This window comes from Bufo gargarizans, chromosome 9 (assembly GCF_014858855.1).
Source record: "Bufo gargarizans isolate SCDJY-AF-19 chromosome 9, ASM1485885v1, whole genome shotgun sequence".
Classification (NCBI taxonomy): Eukaryota; Metazoa; Chordata; class Amphibia; order Anura; family Bufonidae; genus Bufo; species Bufo gargarizans.
Genome location: NC_058088.1, coordinates 135,222,238 through 135,243,076, shown reverse-complemented (window position 1 = coordinate 135,243,076; position 20,839 = coordinate 135,222,238).

The following is a 20,839-nucleotide window of genomic DNA, read 5'->3' as shown; positions in this document are numbered from 1 at the left end:
GATACAGTTACACTGAAAATATACAAGTTATACCGAAAATAATTCACTAATAAATGTGTCCCCTGTTTGGTAGTTTCAAACTACTGAATGATGTCTCTGTGCACCAAATACAGGCAAGATAGCACCGTGTTGAAAAGTCAGCACAGTGTCTGTGAGCTAAAATGGCCGCTATCTATTGTTCTCACCATGTGCTTCATCCAAGCAAGTAAGGCAAAGGATGCAATCCAGGGACAGAGGGCTCCGTCCCAAGTGCCTTAAGACCCAATAACTTAAGGGACCATAATCCCAGGGCAGGAGGCTGGTAAACAGCCCCCTCCAAAACACAGTGGCGAGGTTGGTTTCGCCACAGTACCCATCAAGACTGTCCCCTATCACCACTATTATTTGATATTTACATTGAGCCCTTAGCACTTAAGCTGGGTTCAGACCTGAGTGTACTTGAACGTACACTCTGTATGCGCGATTGTACGGGCATTTGCAATCGCGCATACAGAGACAAGCGAACGCCCATTGTTGCGTGTTCCCGCTGAAGTCTATGTACGGGAACGCGCGACAAGACGCCCCAAAGAAGCTCATGTACATGCTGTAAAACGCTCAGGTGTGAACCCAGCCTCAGTATTAGACAAGATACAATTATAGAAGGTTTTGGAGTATCGGGATCAGGGGATTGGATCTCTCTATATGGGGTTATATATTATTCTACATAAATCAAACAAGTATCACTCTTCCAAGAGTTATCCATTTAGTTAAATCCTTTGGGGAAGTCTATGGATTAGATATCAACTGGTCCAAAACCACAGTATTTGAGTGAGGTCCCCATTACAATGCTAAAGGTAACCGAAACACTAGAATATCTTGGTGTGATGATATCACCCAGGATTAAGGATTATATTCTGCTTAATTTAATACCATGAGATCTAAAATTGCTATATGGCTGCAATTATTTTTAACCAGAGCTGATAGAGTATCTCTAATAGGGATGAGCGCGAATATTCGAATAGCGAAATATTTGTGCAAATATTTCAACTTTGTAAATTTTCTAATATATTAAGATATATTCATTATAATAAATATTATAATTTTTTTCATCTGAACCCATTTGTCATATTAGTAATTTACTTTAATATCACTAAATTAGTGCTAGTAATTTACTATCACAAATTTTGTGATAGTAAAAATTGCTACTATCACTAATGGGTTGGCTTGGTAGAATTGTCGAATACAGCGCTATAGTCTCTATCTTCGTCTATTTGACCAAGCCAACCCAATAGCATATAGTACCTTAAATCCCTTATGCGACGCGATTCACCCGTATATTTAATTGCCGATTTATTGCATAACATAAACTATCTTACATGAAAAGAAAAATTATAATTTATAATTTTCCTCTTTATGTAAGATAGTTTGTTATGCGATATATTCAGCAATTAAATATGCGAGTTAATCGATTCGTATAAGGACTGTATGCTATTGGGCTGGCTTGGTCGAATAGACAAAGATAGAGAATATAGCACTATATATCCGCTATATTCCACAATTCTACCAAGCCAACTGTAAGTAATTGTTGGCTTGGTAGAAATCTTGAATGTTGAATATAGCAAATATAGCTCTATATTTTCTATCTTTGTCTAATCGGCCAATAGCATACAGCCCTTAATCAATGCGATTCACTTGCATATTTAATTGCCGATTTATCGCATAACATAAACTGCCTTACATAAGGAGGACAATTATAAATCAGTAATCAGAATCATTTAGAATACAATATTTGCATTATTGTAATCTTGGTGGGCGTCAAGCTATTTTCATATAGGTTCTGCTTTGTCGAATTTTCGAATATGTAGAATATAGTGATATATTATCCATACAAATATTATTATTTTTTTTTCTACAGTGCATGAGGTGACTCATCATTAGCATTATCCCTCCCTTCTCCTAGCTTGAATAGCCAATGAGAAGGCTTTGTCACAGCTTAGCAACATCCCTAGCAACTCATCGGAAAATAGACTACCCCTTCACAATATAAGTGACAACATCACCCAGCAGCCATTTTGTGGTGTTGGATTTGTTAGAGATTGGAGCTGGGCTATTATTTTTGCTGTGCGTTTTATAAAATCTGAATTTTATTTAAATTAATCTAGTTAGTTAGTTTCAGGTAGTGATTAGGGAATAGTGTCGTTTTATAGCTGATAGAGTCAAAATAATTTGATATAGTTTAGTATAGTTAGCTGAAAAATAGAGTTAGTGTTAGGGCCTAGTGTAGCAGATAGGGTTCAGTGCAGGGTTTAGTGTAGGGCATGGATGTCAAACTCATGGCCCTCCAGATGTTGCAAAACTACAACTCCCATCATTCCCTGATAGCTGTAGTATGCCCAGGCATGATGGGAGTTGTAGTTTTGCAACAGCTGGAGGGCCACGAGTTTGACATCCCTGGTGTAGGGCATCGAGTTAGGTAGGTAGGTAGGTAGCTGAAATATATAATATAGATAGATAAATAGATAGTGCTTGATAGTTTAGGTTAGGTATTAGGGCTACAGTTAGGGAATAGTAAAGTTTAGACTTTTCAGGGCAGGGTGTAGTTTAGGTTAGTGATATAGTATAGTATAGTATAGTGTAGGGTCTATCTGTCCGTTTTGTCTGTCAATTAGTTAGTGTAATAGTCTTTTTTTCCATTTTTTTTGTTAATTTAATATAGTATTTTAGTCTCTGTGTCTGGTAAAAACAATTAAAAGTTTTATAGGTTTACGTGTTTAGTGTTGTTGTTTTTTCTGTCCTACGTTAAAAAAACAACTACGTCTTTTAGTATCTGTGTCAGTTAATGTCTGTGTCTGGTTAAAAAAATAAATAAAATAGTTTTACGTGATTAGTGTTTAGTTTTTTATGCCCTACATAAAAAAAAGAAAAAATACATCTTTTAGTCTCTGTGTGTCAGTTAGTGTCTGTGTCTGGTTAAAAAAAAAAAAAGTTTTATAGCTTTACGTGTTTAGTGTAGTTTTTTTCTGTCCTACGTTAGGGTCTGTGTTTGGTTAAAAAAATTATTTAAAAAAATCATCCCCACCCCAATAAAGTTTTCCCCCAATCCCCAGCAGCATGAGTTTACCGTGCCATGCAGGTAGCTGCGGTCGTGGTCGGGGTAACAGGGGAGTTGGTTCCCGCGCTGGACCGCTGCCAGCACGGGGCCGCTCATCAAGCCATGGACAGGTGGGCGCAGGTGGCAGGGGCATCCGCCTGATCCATGACTTTTTTATTAGTGGCAGCCGGGCCATTACTTCACACGATGCAGAGGCTGTCTTGGCTCTCGTGGCCGATTCTAGTGCCACGGAGTCCTCTGCCCCGGATCACAGCAACTGCAGTACTCTGCCTTCTGTAGGACCAACCCCCAGCCCCCAAGAATTGGCCCCTCTCCTGTTCGAAGACTTGGACACTGAGAGGGATATCTTGGGGGAGGCAATGCAGGAGGCGGAATTACAGTTCAGCCCTGAGGATGGTCAGGACCTGTTGGAAGGGATGGGGGATGAGGAGAAGGGTCCTATAAATACCCCTGTGAAATCCCTTCAAACTGGTGCAGGTGGTGTTAGCCACACAACCCCTGCACCTAGTCAGACCCAGGCGTCAGCGATGGGACAGCGGAGCCCAGTCAGGGGCTCTATGTCAGCTGTTCCCGTCAGTCCACCACAGGTTGGCCCTGGGTGTGACATATCAGGGGGCGAAGAGGAGGGTGACCCAGAATGGGACTCCCTGGTGACCTGGCACACCATTTGTCTCGGGTGCCTAACTTCATCGGTGCTGCCGTCACCTGACAAAGGAGGTGACGGCAGCACCGATGAAGTTAGGCAACCGAGACACATGGTGTGCCAGGTCACCAGGGAGCCCAGTGTCAGGGACTCCAATGGTAATGGCAGCAGTAGAAGGCAGCAGCAGCCAGCTCCACCTGTGCGCACCGAGCCCAAACAGGCGCAAGCCAGCACCACCCCATCTGACAGGAGGTCGGTGCGGATGTCGCCTGTTTGGGCTTACTTCACCCTAGGGACCCCCGGATCAGAAAAATCAAGGGGAGGGATGAATATTGGTTGGCCACCCTTTTAGACGCACGCTGCAAGGGGAAACTGGAGCAATTTATCCCAGCCAGCCGCAGACAGGCCCATATGGATCAATTGCTGGCCTGTCTGATCAGCCGGCTGGAGCAGGCAAACCCTCGGCCTCATGCTCCAGTTTCCCTTGCCCATCTCACCCAGCAGGTGGCTGGCCCAAGCAGCACCAGCCGAGCAGGTGACCCTATGGGTGAGAAGAGGCTGTTCTACCAGTCTGTGCGACCCAGTACCAGCAGCAGCATTAGTCACCACCACCAGCTGGCCCGGATGGTGGCTGACTACATTGGGTCCATCGGTGCTTCCGACAGCATGAACACCGACGACCCCATGGACTACTGGGTTGCCAAGCTGGACACCTGTCGTGAGCACTCTTAGTATGCACTGGAGGTACTGTCTTGCGCCCCCTCCAGTGTACTATCTGAGCGGACGATCAGCGCTGCAGGTGGGGTGGTCACCGACAAGAGGACTCGTCTGTGGACAGACTTACATTTATAAAAATGAATAAGTCCTGGATTGGCGGTGACTTCTCGGCCCCCGCCATTGGTTCAGAGCGTTGAAGGGGCCCTTGTCAATCGCTCTCCTTGGCTCTCCCTCCGAAAATCCGTTGTTTTTTTAATGTTTGTAACATACTTATTGAGCTATTTAATTGTTTATGCATTTATTTTTATTACATTATGAATTTCTTAATGTATTAATGTTTTTAATTATTCATGGTTTTATTTATATTTTTTAATATATTATGAATTTCTTAATTTATTCACTCATGTTTTAAATTATTTATGTATTTATTTATATTCTTATTATATTATGAATGTCTTAATTTATTAATATTTTTAACTATTTATGTTTATATGTTTATTATATTATGAATTTCTTAATTTATTCATGTTTTAAATTAATGTTTTTATTAATATTTTTAATATATTCAAAATTTCTTAATTCATTCACTTATGTTAATTATTTTGGTATTTATTTATATTTTTAATATATTATGAATTACCTAATTTATTATCACATGTTTGTAATGATTTATGTATTTCTTTATATTTTCATGACATTATTCAATTGTTTATTTATTAATATTTTTAATTATTTATTTATTTATTTTCATAATTACTTAAGAATTTGAGTAATAATGTCTATGTAGATTTATCATTGTATACGTAAGCCATACTGTAAAATAGATATCTCGTAAACCAATTGGCACACAGCACTCCACACGCCGCCCGCACCAGTCTGCTCTCAGTTTTCATTACGGGCACATGGAGTCTGGAGCAAAACACTGAGGTAACGCAGCATGCCTCACCGTGTGCTGTTTCCTCCGAGCCAGAGGGCAGGAGGAGCGGCAGGGTTTAGCAGCGGCTCTGTCACCCTCCTTTTGTCTGTGAAGATGCATGTGTACCGCCGCTCTCCCCACCCATTCATGATCAGTACAACACACACACACTGTCCTCCAGCCAACGGCAGGACATATCTAGTGCACGTCTGAGCACAGAAGCCAGTGATGAGCCAGCTTCCCTCGGCCTGGGTCTGGGAGTGTCCCCAGGTCTCCCGCCGGGAAAATTTCACCTTCCCAACTGTGATGACTCGTGCCACGGTCCACAGTTTCTGGCTGGGTGCTCGGCGGCTGACTCCAGTGCGCAGCCTGCATTCAGCGATTGCAGGTCAGGCTGCAGAATAAGCCTTTAGCTGCGATGTGTGACTACACATGGGAGTTTGTGACACACAGCCCGGGCCAGACTTCACTACAGGGGCTGACAGGTACCGGGGAACACTGACACTGTCATCCAGCAGACATTGAAAATAAGATCCTGTAGGTTCATTAGAAACGTACAGAAATCCTGTCCAATACTATACATTTCTAATGAACCTACAGGATCTCATTTCCAATGTCAGGTCGACAGAGATTAAGCAGAGCAGCATTGATTTGTGGAATTAAGTTTACCCCCAGTTGGATGTCTTGTAGAATACATGGTGGCTTTAGAACAAATTACAAATGCCGCTCTGCTGGATGACAGTGTTGGCATTCCTCGGTGCCTGCCAACCCCTGTAGTGATGTCGGGCTGTGTGTCACAAATGCTCATGTGTAGTCACGCATCCAAGCCTAAGGTTTATTCTGCAGTCTGACCTGCAATCGCTGAATGCAGGCTGCGCACTGGAGTCAGCCTCTGAGCACCCGGCCAGAAACTGTGGACCGTGGCACGAGTCATCACAGTCGGAAAGGGGAAATGATCCGGAGACACTCCCAGACCCGGGCCGAGGGAAGCTGGCTTGTCGTTGCCTGGAGGACAGCGTGTGTGCGGTGCTGATCGTGAATTGGTGGGGAGAGCGACGGTTCACATGCCTCGTCACAGACAAAAGGAGGATGACAGAGCCGCTGCTAAACCCTGCCGCTCCTCTTGCCCTCTGGCTTTGAGGAAACAGCACACGGTGAGGCATGCTGTGTTACCTCAGTGTTTTGCTACAAACTTCATGTGCCCAATATGGAAACTGAGAGCAGACTGGTGCAGGTGGTGTGTATAGCTAAATTTGTACTAATTATTGTTGTGCTTTCAAAACTTACAATACCTTAGTTAAATAAATGACAAATATAGCATTTTTTTATTCATGTTGACCACATTCCTGCTGCTACCGTAGAACCTGCTGCTGTTAGAGGTGTCTTGGTTTATTTTTTTGTGTTGCCCTGGTCTGGTGGGGGCCCATTCCAGGTTACACATTCCTGCTGCTGAGTGAGGCCGAGCTATGTGTAGGCCTTAAACTCGACCATTACCATGTTGCTGCTGCTGCCTGTCCTGATTCTGCTGAGTGAGGCCGAGCTATGTGTAGGGCTTAAACTCAACCATTACCATGTTGCTGCTGCTGCTGCCTGTCCTGATCCTGCTGAGTTAGGCCGAGCTATGTGTAGGGTTCAAACTTAACCATTACCATGTTGATGCTGCTGCCTGTCCTGATCCTGCTGAGTGAGGCCGAGCTATGTGTAGTAGTTCTTATATACCAACCCGTTACCATTTACGTGCTGCTGCCTATCCTGATCCCACTGAGTTTTGTAGAGCTATATGTAGGCCTTATATACCAACCCATTACCACTTACGTGCTGCTGCCTATCCTGACGTTGCTGAGGACAACCAGCAAGGACCACTTATTCTCCATAGGAGTTTTTCTCAACTTTCGAGTATTAGAATTCTCGTGAAGTGGTTGGCATGCTTCAGTTTGGCGCATGTGCTCTGTTCATTATATATTGTCAATATTTAAATATATTATAATCTTTTTAATAAAATACAATCATGCGGTGTTACGCTCCATTCAACCCAAAAGTGGGGGAAAAGTGCCCCTGCGTCTCATGGGGCGAATGCTGGCAATTTACATCACAGTCTGCGATGCTGCAGCATTGCAGACTGAGATGTATTAGTGAAGAGGGACTGTGCAGGCACTGAACTCTAGCCCGCCGCTCGGTATGTACTGTATACGTAGGGTTAATCATCAAATCCAAACTGCGCTCCCACTGCTCCCCATGTGTACCGTACTTACCGGTACACATCACGCTCCTGTAGTAAGCACTAGCAGCTAACAGGCAGGCCGGGCTGCAGGCGGCCGTAACTCACTGAGATCATGTACCTGCTCCGCCTACTTTATGAATGAACAGGCACGTGACCTCCGTGAGTTACGGCCACCTGCAGCCCGGCCTGCCTGCTAGCTGCTAGTGCTTACTACAGGAGCGTGACGTGTACCGGTAAGTACGGTACACATGGGGAGCAGGGGGAGCGAAGTTTAGATATGATGATTAACACTACGTATACAGTACATACTGAGCGTCGGGGCCAGAGTACAGTGCCTGCATGGCCCAGCCGCTCCCCCCAACTACTACAGACCCTCCTTAGGGAGCTGTGGATGACATTATGATGGGGGATTTGTGGATGGCATTATGATAGGGGGATTTGTGGATGGGACTGTTATGGGGGGATCTGTGGATGACACATATAGCAGTGTCATCCACAGATCCACTACCCCATAACAGTGCCATCCACAGATCCCCACCATCATAATGCCATCCACAGCTCCCCCATAACAGTGCCATCCACAAATCCCCCATCCCATAACAGTGCATCATCCACAGATCCCCCATTAGTTCAAACCCACCAAAAGCACACCTTTTGGTTAAAAATATATTTTTTTTTTTCTTATTTTCCTCCTCATAAAACTTAGATGTGTCTTATGGGCCGGTGCATCTTATAGGGCAAAAAATATGGTATCTATATTTTTATTTATTTGATTTGTTATAATTAGGGATGAGAGAACCCGAACTGTATAGTTCAGGTTCGTACTGAATTTTGGGGTGTCCGTGACACGGACCCGAACCCAGACATTTTCGTAAAAGTCCGGGTTCGGTGTTCGTCGCTTTCTTGGCGCTTTTTGAAATGCTGCAAAGCAGCCAATCAACAAGCGTCATACTACTTGCCCCAAGAGGCTGTCACAGCCATGCCTATTATTGGCATGGCTGTGATTGGCCAGAGCACCATGTGACCCAGCCTCTATTTAAGCTGGTGTCACATAGCGCCGCCCGTCACTCTGCTCTGATTAGCGTAGGGAAAGGTTGCCGCTGCGACAGTAGAGCGAGATTAGGCTGATTAACTCCTCCAAAAGACTCCATCCAGTGATCAATCTGCAGCTGTGGATGATTTAACTGCTGCTATTGAATTGCTCACTGTTTTTAGGCTGCCCAGAGCGTTTTTCAGTCACTTTTTTCTGTGGTGATCGGCGGCCATTTTGTGTCTTGTGTTGCGCCAGCACAAGCTGCCACAAAGTGCATTTAACCCTCAATGGTGTGGTTGTTTTTTGGCTAAAGCCTACATCAGGGTCAAGCTGTCACACCAAGTGCATTTAACCAGCAATAGTCTGTTTATTTTTTGGCCATATACTACATCAGGGGCAAGCTGCGCCTGTCACCAAGTGCATTTAACCCTCAGTAGTGTGGTTGGTCAAGCTGTCACACCAAGTGCATTTAACCATCAATAGTGTGGTTATTTTTTGGTCATATCCCAGTCTAATTCTGTCAGTAAACGTATACCTGTCACACAGCGCCTAAATACTAGGCCTCAAGTTTATATCCAGCTAAATCTGTCGTTACTGGTGTGGCTGGTCAAGTTATTTAGTGTCCGTCAAAGCACAGTTTTTGTTCTGGGTTGAAATACAATTCCCAATTTAGCAATTTCCTAATTTAGTGGTTTCTGCTGTATCAGAGCTATTTGAAATCTATCCCTAAAAGGGTATATAATATTCAAGGTGCACATAGGGTCATTCTGAATAACTTCACACACACGCTACTGTGCATTTCCAAGTCTAATTCTGTCAGTAAACCTATACCTGTCACCCAGCGCCTAAATACTAGGCCTCAAATTTATATCCAGCTAAATCTGTTGTTACTGGTGTGGCTGGGCAAGTTATTTAATGTCCGTCAAAGCACATTTTTTGTTCTGGGTTGAAATATAATTCCCAATTTAGCAATTTCCAAATTTAGTGGTTTCTGCTGTATCAGGCCTTTTTTAAATACATCCCTAAAAGGGTATATCAGAATCAAGGTGCTGATAGGATCATTCTCAATAACTTCACACACACGCTACTGTGCATATCCCAGTCTAATTCTGTCCGTAAAACGTATACCTGTCACCCAGCGCCTAAATACTAGGCCTCAAATTCATAGTCGGCTAAATCATTGGTTACTGCTGTGCCTGTATTAGTGTAATACGGTACCTAAATAGATAGCCAGATAGTGTTAGGTGTCTGTAAAAAAATAAAAGGCCTGAATTTGAATTCAATACATTGGGCTAAATAATAATTTTGTTGTTGTGGTGAACGATAACATTGAGGAAAACATCTAGTAAGGGACGCAGACAAGGACATGGTCGTGGTGGTGTTAGTGGCCCCTCTGGTGCTGGGAGAGGACGTGGCCGTTCTGCCACATCCACACGTCCTAGTGTACCAACTACCTCAGGTCCCAGTTGCCGCCATAATCTACAGCGATATTTGGTGGGGCCCAATGCCGTTCTAAGGATGGTAAGGCCTGAGCAGGTACAGGCATTAGTCAATTGGGTGGCCGACAGTGGATCCAGCACGTTCACATTATCTCCCACCCAGTCTTCTGCAGAAAGCGCACAGATGGCGCCTGAAAACCAACCCCATCAGTCTGTCACATCACCCCCATGCATATCAGGGAAACTGTCTGAGCCTCAAGTTATGCAGCAGTCTCTTATGCTGTTTGAAGACTCCGCTGGCAGGGTTTCCAAAGGGCATCCACCTAGCCCTTCCCCAGCGGTGGAAGACATAGAATGCACTGACGCACAACCACTTATGTTTCCTGATGATGAGGACATGGGAATACCACCTCAGCATGTCTCTGATGATGACGAAACACAGGTGCCAACTGCTGCGTCTTTCTGCAGTGTGCAGACTGAACAGGAGGTCAGGGATCAAGACTGGGTGGAAGACGATGCAGGGGACGATGAGGTCCTAGACCCCACATGGAATGAAGGTCGTGCCACTGACTTTCACAGTTCGGAGGAAGAGGCAGTGGTGAGACCGAGCCAACAGCGCAGCAAAAGAGGGAGCAGTGGGCAAAAGCAGAACACCCGCCGTCAAGAGACTCCGCCTGCTACTGACCGCCGCCATCTGGGACCGAGCACCCCAAAGGCAGCTTCAAGGAGTTCCCTGGCATGGCACTTCTTCAAACAATGTGCCATCAGAGCCTGAAGCGAGGCATTAACGTTCTGAACCTTAGCACAATCTGCATGACCAGGCACCTGCATGCAAAGCATGAACTGCAGTGGAGTAAACACCTTAAAACCAAGGAAGTCACTCAGGCTCCCCCTGCTACCTCTTCTGCTGCTGCCGCCTCTGCCTCTTCTGCTGCTGCCGCCTCGGCCTCTTCTGCTGCCGCCTTTGCCTCTTCCTCCGCCTCTGGAGGAACGATGGCACCTGCCGCCCAGCAAACAGGGGATGTACCACCAACACCACCACCACCTCCGTCACCAAGCATCTCAACCATGTCACATGGCAGCGTTCAGCTCTCCATCTCACAAACATTTGAGAGAAAGCGTAAATTCCCACCTAGCCACCCTCGATCCCTGGCCCTGAATGCCAGCATTTATAAACTACTGGCGTATGAAATGCTGTCATTTAGGCTGGTGGACACAGACAGCTTCAAACAGCTCATGTCGCTTGCTGTCCCACAGTATGTTGTTCCCAGCCGCCACTACTTCTCCAAGAGAGCCGTGCCTTCCCTGCACAACCAAGTATCCGATAAAATCAAGTGTGCACTGCGCAACGCCATCTGTGGCAAGGTCCACCTAACCACAGATACGTGGACCAGTAAGCACGGCCAGGGACGCTATATCTCCCTAACTGCACACTGGATAAATGTAGTGGCAGCTGGGCCCCAGGCGGAGAGCTGTTTGGCAACGTCCTTCCGCCGCCAAGGATCGCAGGGCAACATTCTTTGCCTCCTGTTGCCACCTCCTCCTACTAAGCTTCCTTCTCCTCTTCTTCCACCTGCTCATCCAGTCAGCCACACACCTTCACCACCAACTTCAGCACAGCCCGGGGTAAACGTCAGCAGGCCATTCTGAAACTCATATGTTTGGGGGACAGGCCCCACACCGCACAGGAGTTGTGGCGGGGTATAGAACAGACCGACGAGTGGTTGCTGCCGGTGAGCCTCAAGCCCAGCCTGGTGGTGTGCGATAATGGGAGAAATCTCGTTGCAGCTCTGGGACTAGCCGGTTTGACGCACATCCCTTGCTTGGCGCATGTGCTGAATTTTGTGGTGCAGAAGTTCATTCACAACTACCCCGACATGTCAGAGCTGCTGCATAAAGTGCGGGCCGTCTGTTCGCCCTTCCGGCGTTCACATCCTGCCGCTGCTCGCCTGTCTGCGCTACAGCGTAACTTTGGCCTTCCCGCTCACCGCCTCATATGCGACGTGCCCACCAGGTGGAACTCTACCTTGCACATGCTGGACAGACTGTGCGAGCAGCAGCAGGCCATAGTGGAGTTTCAGCTGCAGCACGCACGGGTCAGTCGCACTACGGAACAGCACCACTTCACCACCAATGACTGGGCCTCCATGCGAGACCTGTGTGCCCTGTTGCGCTGTTTCGAGTACTCCACCAACATGGCCAGTGGCAATGACGCCGTTATCAGCGTTACAATACCACTTCTATGTCTCCTTGAGAAAACACTTAGGGCGATGATGGAAGAGGAGGTGGCCCAGGAGGAGGAGGAAGAGGGGTCATTTTTAGCACTTTCAGGCCAGTCTCTTCGAAGTGACTCAGAGGGAGGTTTTTTGCAACAGCAGAGGCCAGGTACAAATGTGGCCAGCCAGGGCCCACTACTGGAGGACGAGGATGAGGAGGAGGTGGAGGAGGATGAGATCGAAGCATGGTCACAGCGGGGTGGCACCCAACGCAGCTCGGGCCCATCACTGGTGCGTGGCTGGGGGGGAAAGGCAGGACGATGACGATACGCCTCCCACAGAGGACAGCTTGTCCTTACCCCTGGGCAGCCTGGCACACATGAACGACTACATGCTGCAGTGCCTGCGCAACGACAGCAGAGTAGCCCACATTTTAACGTGTGCGGACTACTGGGTTGCCACCCTGCTGGATCCACGCTACAAAGGCAATGTGCCCACCTTACTTCCTGCACTGGAGCGTGATAGGAAGATGCGCGAGTACAAGCGCACGTTGGTAGACGCGCTACTTAGAGCATTCCCAAATGTCACAGGGGAACAAGTGGAAGCCCAAGGCAGAGGAGGAGCAAGAGGTCGCCAAGGCAGCTGTGTCACGGCCAGCAACTCTGAGGGCAGGGTTAGCATGGCAGAGATGTGGAAAAGTTTTGTCAACACGCCACAGCTAACTGCACCACCACCTGATACGCAACGTGTTAGCAGGAGGCAACATTTCACTAACATGGTGGAACAGTACGTGTGCACACCCCTCCACGTACTGACTGATGGTTCGGCCCCATTCAACTTCTGGGTCTCTAAATTGTCCACGTGGCCAGAGTTAGCCTTTTATGCCTTGGAGGTGCTGGCCTGCCAGGCGGCCAGCGTTTTGTCTGAACGTGTATTCAGCACGGCAGGGGGCGTGATTACAGACAAACGCAGCCGCCTGTCTACAGCCAATGTGGACAAGCTGACGTTCATAAAAATGAACCAGGCATGGATCCAACAGGACCTGTCCGTCCCTTGTCCAGATTAGACATTAACTACCTCCCCTTAACCATATATTATTGTACTCCAGGGCACTTCCTCATTCAATTCTATTTTTATTTTACCATTATATTGCGAGGCTACCCAAAGTTGAATGAACCTCTCCTCTGTCTGGGTGCCGGGGCCTAAATATATGCCAATGGACTGTTCCAATGTTGGCTGACGTGAAGCCTGATTTTCTGCTATGACATGCAGACTAACTCTCTGCTGACATGAAGCCAGATCCTCTGTTACGGGACCGCTCTCCTCTGCCTGGTTGCTGGGCCTAAATATATGCCAATGGACTGTTGCACTGGTAGCTGACGTGAAGCAAGATTCTCTGCTATTACATGCAGACTAATTCTGCATAATAATGCAGGGCAGGCCAGAAGTTCTATCGCAAATTGGGATAGCTCAGGCCACAGGTCAAGCCTGCACACCCAGTAGTCAAGGGGTTCATCGCTCCTCAGAGTGTCGATATCTGCAGTTAAGGCGAGGTAGTCTGCTACCTGTCGGTCGAGTTGTTTTCTGGAGGGCTGTGGCGATGCAGAGGACTTAAAAAGCTCTGCATGTCCTCCATCAACAACGCGTCTGTAAAGTGTCCTGTCCTTGCTGGCGTGGTCGTGGTAGGAGGAAGATTACTTTCACCTCTTCCCCTGTTAGATTCCCTTTGTGCTGTGACATCTCCCTTATACGCTGTTTAAAGCATACTTTTTAACTTGTTTTAGAACTGCTGCATCGTTTCCGACTTCCGGTAGCTCGGTAACATTTCAGACACTTTCTGCTTATACCGGGGGTCTAGTAGCGTGGCCACCCAGTACAGGTCGTTCTCCTTCAGCCTTTTTATATGAGGGTCCCTCAACAGGCATGATGGCATGAAAGACCCCATTTGCACAAGGTTGGATGCCGAGCTACTCATGTCCCTTTCCTCGTCCTCACTGATCTCACTGAAGGTCTGTTCTTCCCCCCCCCCAGCCACGTACAACACCACGGGTACCAGATAGGTGACAACAAGCACCCTGGGATGCCTGCTGTGGTTGATCTTCCTCCTCCTCAACATCACATTCCTCCTCTGACTCCTCTTCCTCAGACTCGTCTTCCAGCGTTGCCGCAGGTCTAGCAAGCGATGCTGATAAGGCTGTTTCTGGTGGTGATGGTGACCACAACTCTTCCTCTTTACGCTCATCTATGGCCTGATCCAGCACTCTTCGCAGGGCAGGCTCCAGAAAGAAAACAAATGGGATGATGTCGCTGATGGTGCCTTTGGTGCGACTGACTAGGTTTGTCACCTCTTCAAAAGGACGCATGAGCCTACAGGCATTGCGCATGAGCGTCCAGTAACTTGGCAAAAAAATACCCAGCACTGCAGTGGCTATCCTAGCACCCCGATATACAAATACTCGTTGACTGCTTTTTCTTGTTGGAGCAGGCGGTCGAACATTAGGAGTCTTGAATTCCAACCTTATGGGCTGTTGCAAATCAAGCTCCTCACTGGCATGTTGTTTTGCCTGGGTAATTATGAACAAAGCGTTGTACGATCAGATTTAACACATGTGCCATGCACGGCACATGTGTCAACTTGCCCAAATTCAATGCCGCCAACAAATTGCTTCCGTTGTGACACACCACTTTGCTGATCTCCAGTTGGTGCGGAGTCAGCCACTGATCCACCTGTGCGTTCAGGTCGGACAGGAGTGCTGGTCTGGTGTGACTTTCTGCTTTCAGGCAAGTCAACCCCAAGATGGCGTGACACTGTTGTATCCGGGATGTGGAATAGCCCCTGGGGAGCTGGGGGGGTGCAGTTGATTGGGAGCAAGACGCAGCAGCAGAAGAGGATTCAGCCGAGGAGGTTAGCAAAGAGGATGGAGTAGGATGAGTAGAGGAGGTAGCAGCAGGCCTGCCTGCAAGTCGTGGTGGTGTCACCAACTCCTCTGCAGAGCCACGCATTCCATGCTTGGCAGCCGTCAGCAGGTTTCCCCAATACGCAGTGTACGTGATATACCTGCCCTGATCGTGCTTTGCAGACCAGGTATCAGTTGTGAGATGGACCCTTGTCCCAACACTGTGTGCCAGACATGCCATGACTTCCTTTTCCACAATAGAGTACAGGTTGGTGATTGCCTTTTGTGAAAAAAAAATTCGGCCGGGTGCCTTCCACTGCGGTGTCCCAATAGCTACAATTTTTTTGAAGGCCTCAGACTCCACCAGCTTGTATGGTAAAAGCTGGCAAGCTAAGAGTTGCGACAAGCCAGCTGTCAGAGGCCGGGCAAGGGGGTGACTCTGTGACATTGGCTTCTTACGCTCAAACATTTCCTTGACAGACACCTGACTGTGGGCAGATGAGCAGGAACTGCTCAAGGCGGAGTGGTGGGTGGTTGAGAGGGGGCAAGGAGGACAGCAGTGGTTTACGTGACTGAAGATGCTGGACCAGGAGGAGGATAGTGGCTTTGAGTTTGTGTGCTGCTTGTACCCGTCATCATGTGTTGATCCCATAGGCGTTTGTGATGTGAGATCATGTGCCTTCGCAAAGCAGTTGTGCCTAGGTGGGTGTTGGACTTCCCACAACTCAGTTTCTTTTGGCACAGGTTGCAAATGGCATCACTGTTGTCAGAGGCAGACACACACAAAATGCCACACTGCTGAGCTATGCAATGACGGCATTCTGGTGGTAGCAACAGCATGTGTTGATTGGCGTGCTATCTGGCTGACCCCGGGTGCCGATACATGCTGTCTGACTGTCCCACAACAGTCTCCTCCTGCTTCTAACTCGTCTGCTCCTCCTCTCTGTCTCCCCATCTGAACTTTCCCCCTGTTCTTCTTCTCTTCGAGCGGGCACCCATGTGACATCCACGGACACATCGTCATCATCAACCGCTTCACTTGTATCTGACAACTCAGCAAATGAAGCAGCAGCGGGTACAACATCATCATCATCACACCATACGTCCATGTGTGTAATGCTGCCTGATTGAGACATATCCCTGTTATCTACATCCTCTGGCAATAATGGTTGTGCATCACTCATTTCTTCCAACTGATGTGTAAATAACTCCTCTGACAGATCAAGTGAAACAGCTGTGGTGCTAGTGTTGGTGGTGGCGGAAGGCAGGCGAGTGGTAACTTGAGAGGTGCCCGAAGCTGAGGTGGAGGAGGATAGTGCGTCAAGGTTCCGAGCGGAAGCTGTAGAAGATTGGGTGTCCTGTGTTAGCCAGTTAACTATATCCTCAGAACTTTTTTCGAGTTCAGGGTACGTGGACTCTGAACACTAGGCATTATTCTAGGGCCAAAGGAAATCGCAGCACCACGACCACAACGGCCCCTGCGGGGTGGCCTGCCTCTGCCTGTCATTTTTTTTTTTTTTTGATTAGTGGTACTATGCGTGCAAGGTACTGTGACACCAGATACAAGTGGTGGCACTGGGCACTGGCAGTAGTGGGCACAGTACATGCTGTGGGCCTGACACACACGCTGGCAGGCAACTGGAATAATGTTACAGTGCAAAAAGTGTTTTGCTGTTTTAAATGCAAGTTACTGTGATGCCAGATATGAGGGGTGGCATTGGGCACTGGCAGTAGTGGGCACAGTGCACGCTTTGGGCCTGACACACACGCTAGGACTCAACTGCAATTATATTACAGTGAAAAAAGTGTTTTACTGTTTTTTAAATGCAAGCTACTGTGACACCAGATATGAGTAGTAGGCACAGTACACGCTGTGGGCCTGACACACACGCTGGCAGACAATTGTAAATATATTACAGTGAAAAAAGTGTTTTACTTTTTTAAATGCAAGCTACTGTGACACCAGATATGAGTAGTGGGCACATTGCATGCTGGCAGGCAACTGCAATTATATTACAGTGAAAAAATAGTTTTACTGTTTTAAATGCAAGCTACTGTGACACCAGATATGAGTGGTGGCACTGGGCACTGGCAGTTGTGGGCACAGTACACGCTGTGGGCTTGACACACACGCTGGCAGGCAACTGCAATTATATTACAGTGAAAAAAGTGTTTTACTGTTTTAAATGCAAGCTACTGTGACACCAGATATGAGTAGTGGGCACAGTACACGCTGTGGGCCTGACACACACGCTTGCAGGCAACTGCAATTATATTACAGTGAAAAAAGTGTTTTCCTGTTTTAACTTCTTCCAGACATAGGGCGTACAGGTGCGCCCTTATGTCCTGGTACTTAAGGACACAGGGCATACCTGTACGCCCTGTGTATTTTCGATCACCGGTGGGCGGTGATCGGAACCCGGTGCCTGCTCAAATCATTGAGCAGGCACCTGGGGAAAATGCGCAGAGGGGTCCTGTGACCCCCCCCCCCCCCCCTTCCCGTGTAGGTGATTGCAGCAAACCTCAGGTCAATTCAGACCTGCGGTTTGCTGCGTTTTCGGGTCTCTGAGGACCCGATAAGCCGGAACAGGATGGTGATCGGTGGTGTGATTTTTACCCCACCAATAGCGATCCTGATCACTTCTGATTGGTAGGAGGGCGGGCCGGCGGCCATTTCAAATGATAGCAGCACTTCTCTCCTCCTCCTTTTGTGTCGGGAGCCCGAGGAGAGACCATGTTGCTGCTACATGTGCGATTTGTGCCCGAGCACCCACCCTTGTCCCCAGGATCATATCTGTGCCCCAGCACCCCCATCTTTATCATCAGGTAATTAGAGAAAGTATAGGGAAAGGTTGGGCTAGGCAGGGATATAAAAGGGAAAGTTAGTGGTAAAAAAAAGTTTGGTTGCATCACCCTAAGTAGGGTGTCTGGGGTCCACAGCACTGCTGTGTGACCCTAGACCCCCCCAGGGGTGCTGCTGTTTGCCCCCCTGCCCCCCCTCCCCCCACAACTTTTTTTGGGTGCAGGCATTTTTTTACTTCGGACGGTTGATCAGCGGTTTTGATTCATTTTTTTAACTTTTTTATCACATTTTTTCCCCCCCGTTTTTTTTTTTTTGTCTTTTTTTGTTAGTTTTAGGGATAAGTCGGCAAACACCCGTGCCCCCACACACACGCACACCAAATAAAGATTTACACACACACACACACACATACACACGCAGACACACTCCCCTATGGCCCGCCGGACGTTCTCGGCCGAGGAGGCATATGCCCAGCTTGCCTCCGACTCCGAGTGTCCCAGTGAGGACAAGGGTGACCCCACTTTCCTGTTGTCATCCGCGTCCTCCTCATCTAGCGATGATGATGAGCCCCCAAGGCGGCGTAGATGCCGCCAGGTGGAGCAAGGGGACCGCCATGCTAAGGACCCTGTGTCCCACACTAGTACAAGCGGCTCTGGGGCTCATACTAGTTTTCCGGCCCACCAGTTAAATCCACTAAATCCACTTTTTTTGTCACCTTATATAACAAAAATTTTAATAGCAAGCGATCAAAAAGTAATATGCCCCCCAAATAGTGCCAATAAAACCTTCCTCTCATCCCGCAAAAAATGAGCCTCTACATAAGATAATCGGCTAAAAAATAAAAATAACTCTTTGACTTTAGAGATGCAAAATTTTTTTTTTGTATCAAAAAGGTTAATATAGTCTAAAACCTAAATAATTGTAAAAAAGTAGACTTATTAGGTATTGCCGCGAATCTCCTCTATAAAAATTCCCCATGACCTAAACCCCAGATTAACACGGTCAAAAAAAATAAGAAAACGGTGCCAAAACAGCTATTTTGTGAACTTTTCCATTTCAATACGTTTTTTTCCGGTAACAAAGCAAGGGTTAACAACCAAACAAAACTTAGTATTTATAACCCTGATACTGCAGTTTACAGAAACGCCACATTTGTGGTAGTAAACTGCTGTATCAGTAAAAGGGAGGCCACAAAAGGAAAGGGCCAACATGGTTTCTGGAAGGCCGATTTTGATGGCCTTTTTTATTGACACCATCTCGCTTTTGAAGCCCCCCTGATGCCCCCCTAGAGTAAAAACTCCATAAAAGTGACCACTTTCCGAAATAGGGTCATTTTTTGAGGTGTGTTTACTGTTCTGGCATTTTGGTCGGGGCTAAATTGTGAGCAACCCTGTAAAGCCTAAAGGTACTCGCTGGACTTTCGGCCCCTTTTTGCTCCTAGGCTGCAAAACAGTGTCACACATGTGGTATCGCCGTACTCAGGAGAAGTAGGGCAATATGTTTTGGGGTGTATTTTTACATATACCCATACTGTGTGTGAGAAGCATCTCTGTAAATTGACAAATTTTGTATAAATTTACAGAGATATGCCCTGGCATTTTAGGGGCCCTAAAGCGTGAGAAGAAGTCTGGAATATAAATGTGTAAAAAATGTTATGCATTTGGATTCTATGAGGGGTATAGTGAGTTCATGTGAGATTTTATTTTTTGTCACAAGTTAGTGGAATATGAGACTTTGTAAGAAGGAAAAAAAAATAAAAAAAATCTATGAACTCGCCATGCCCCTCAAAAGTGATCTTTATAGCGCCACAGCGATTTTGCGTTGTCTTTGCAGTGATCAGAAAAAAAATATTCTGTCTCTGTGGTGGGGCGGACTGAACGCAAGTGTGCGCACAAGATCAGGCCTGATCGGGCGAACACTGCGTTTTTTGTAGAGCCTATAGAACGGAGTTCAAATACCCATAGCAAATATTTACCCTCCTGGCCTGGGATTGTTACAAGCTCCTCCTCGTCCTCCTCATGAGAAGCTGTGGGGGGTGAAGTGGGGTGGTGTGAGGGTTCGCCCTCTTCACCTACATCTGGTGGGGTAGGTACATTCTGCTGCCTAGAGGGTCCGGCCTGCTCTCCGTCCTCCTCTTCCTCCTCCTCCTCAGAGACTTCCACCACCCTCAGATCCTCTCTTGAGGTTCTGTGGCGCAGGGAGGGAAGGTGCACGCCTGTAATAATTACACAATGGTTAGAAATATTACAAAAAACTCTTAACTCATAACAAATACTAATTAAGTGGTGGATTTATGTAATGTAGCTCCCTTTTACTATAATAAAGATTAATGATTGCAGTTTATGTACATTATGCAAATTATTTCATCCACTCACAAAAGATTACTTAGTAGTAACTGGTGTGACAATTACTACATCAGACGATTATGGTTACATCATACATCTCTACCTCGCTTTGAGTGTATATATTTATACACAGCAAGGTAGAGAAATATGATGAAACAGGCTTATTTTATAAATTTCACACACACAAATATCTACTGTGTGTGAGTGTGTGTGTATGTGTGTATATGTGTGTGTGTGTGTATATGTATGTATGTATATATATATATATATATATATATATATATATATATATATATATATATAGTAAACGAAAGAACGAGGCAGCACTTCCAGCTTCTAGTGTACGGGTGAAGACCCCAAACTTTAATCCAAGCGACGTTTCGGCCTACTCAATGAGGCCTTTATCAAGCTACATAACAGTGCAAATAACTGGGTATAAATACCCACACTACATAGACAAGTGAGTGACAATCAGTGGTTACACCTGTTAACAATCAAGTCACATGACCTGGGACTGC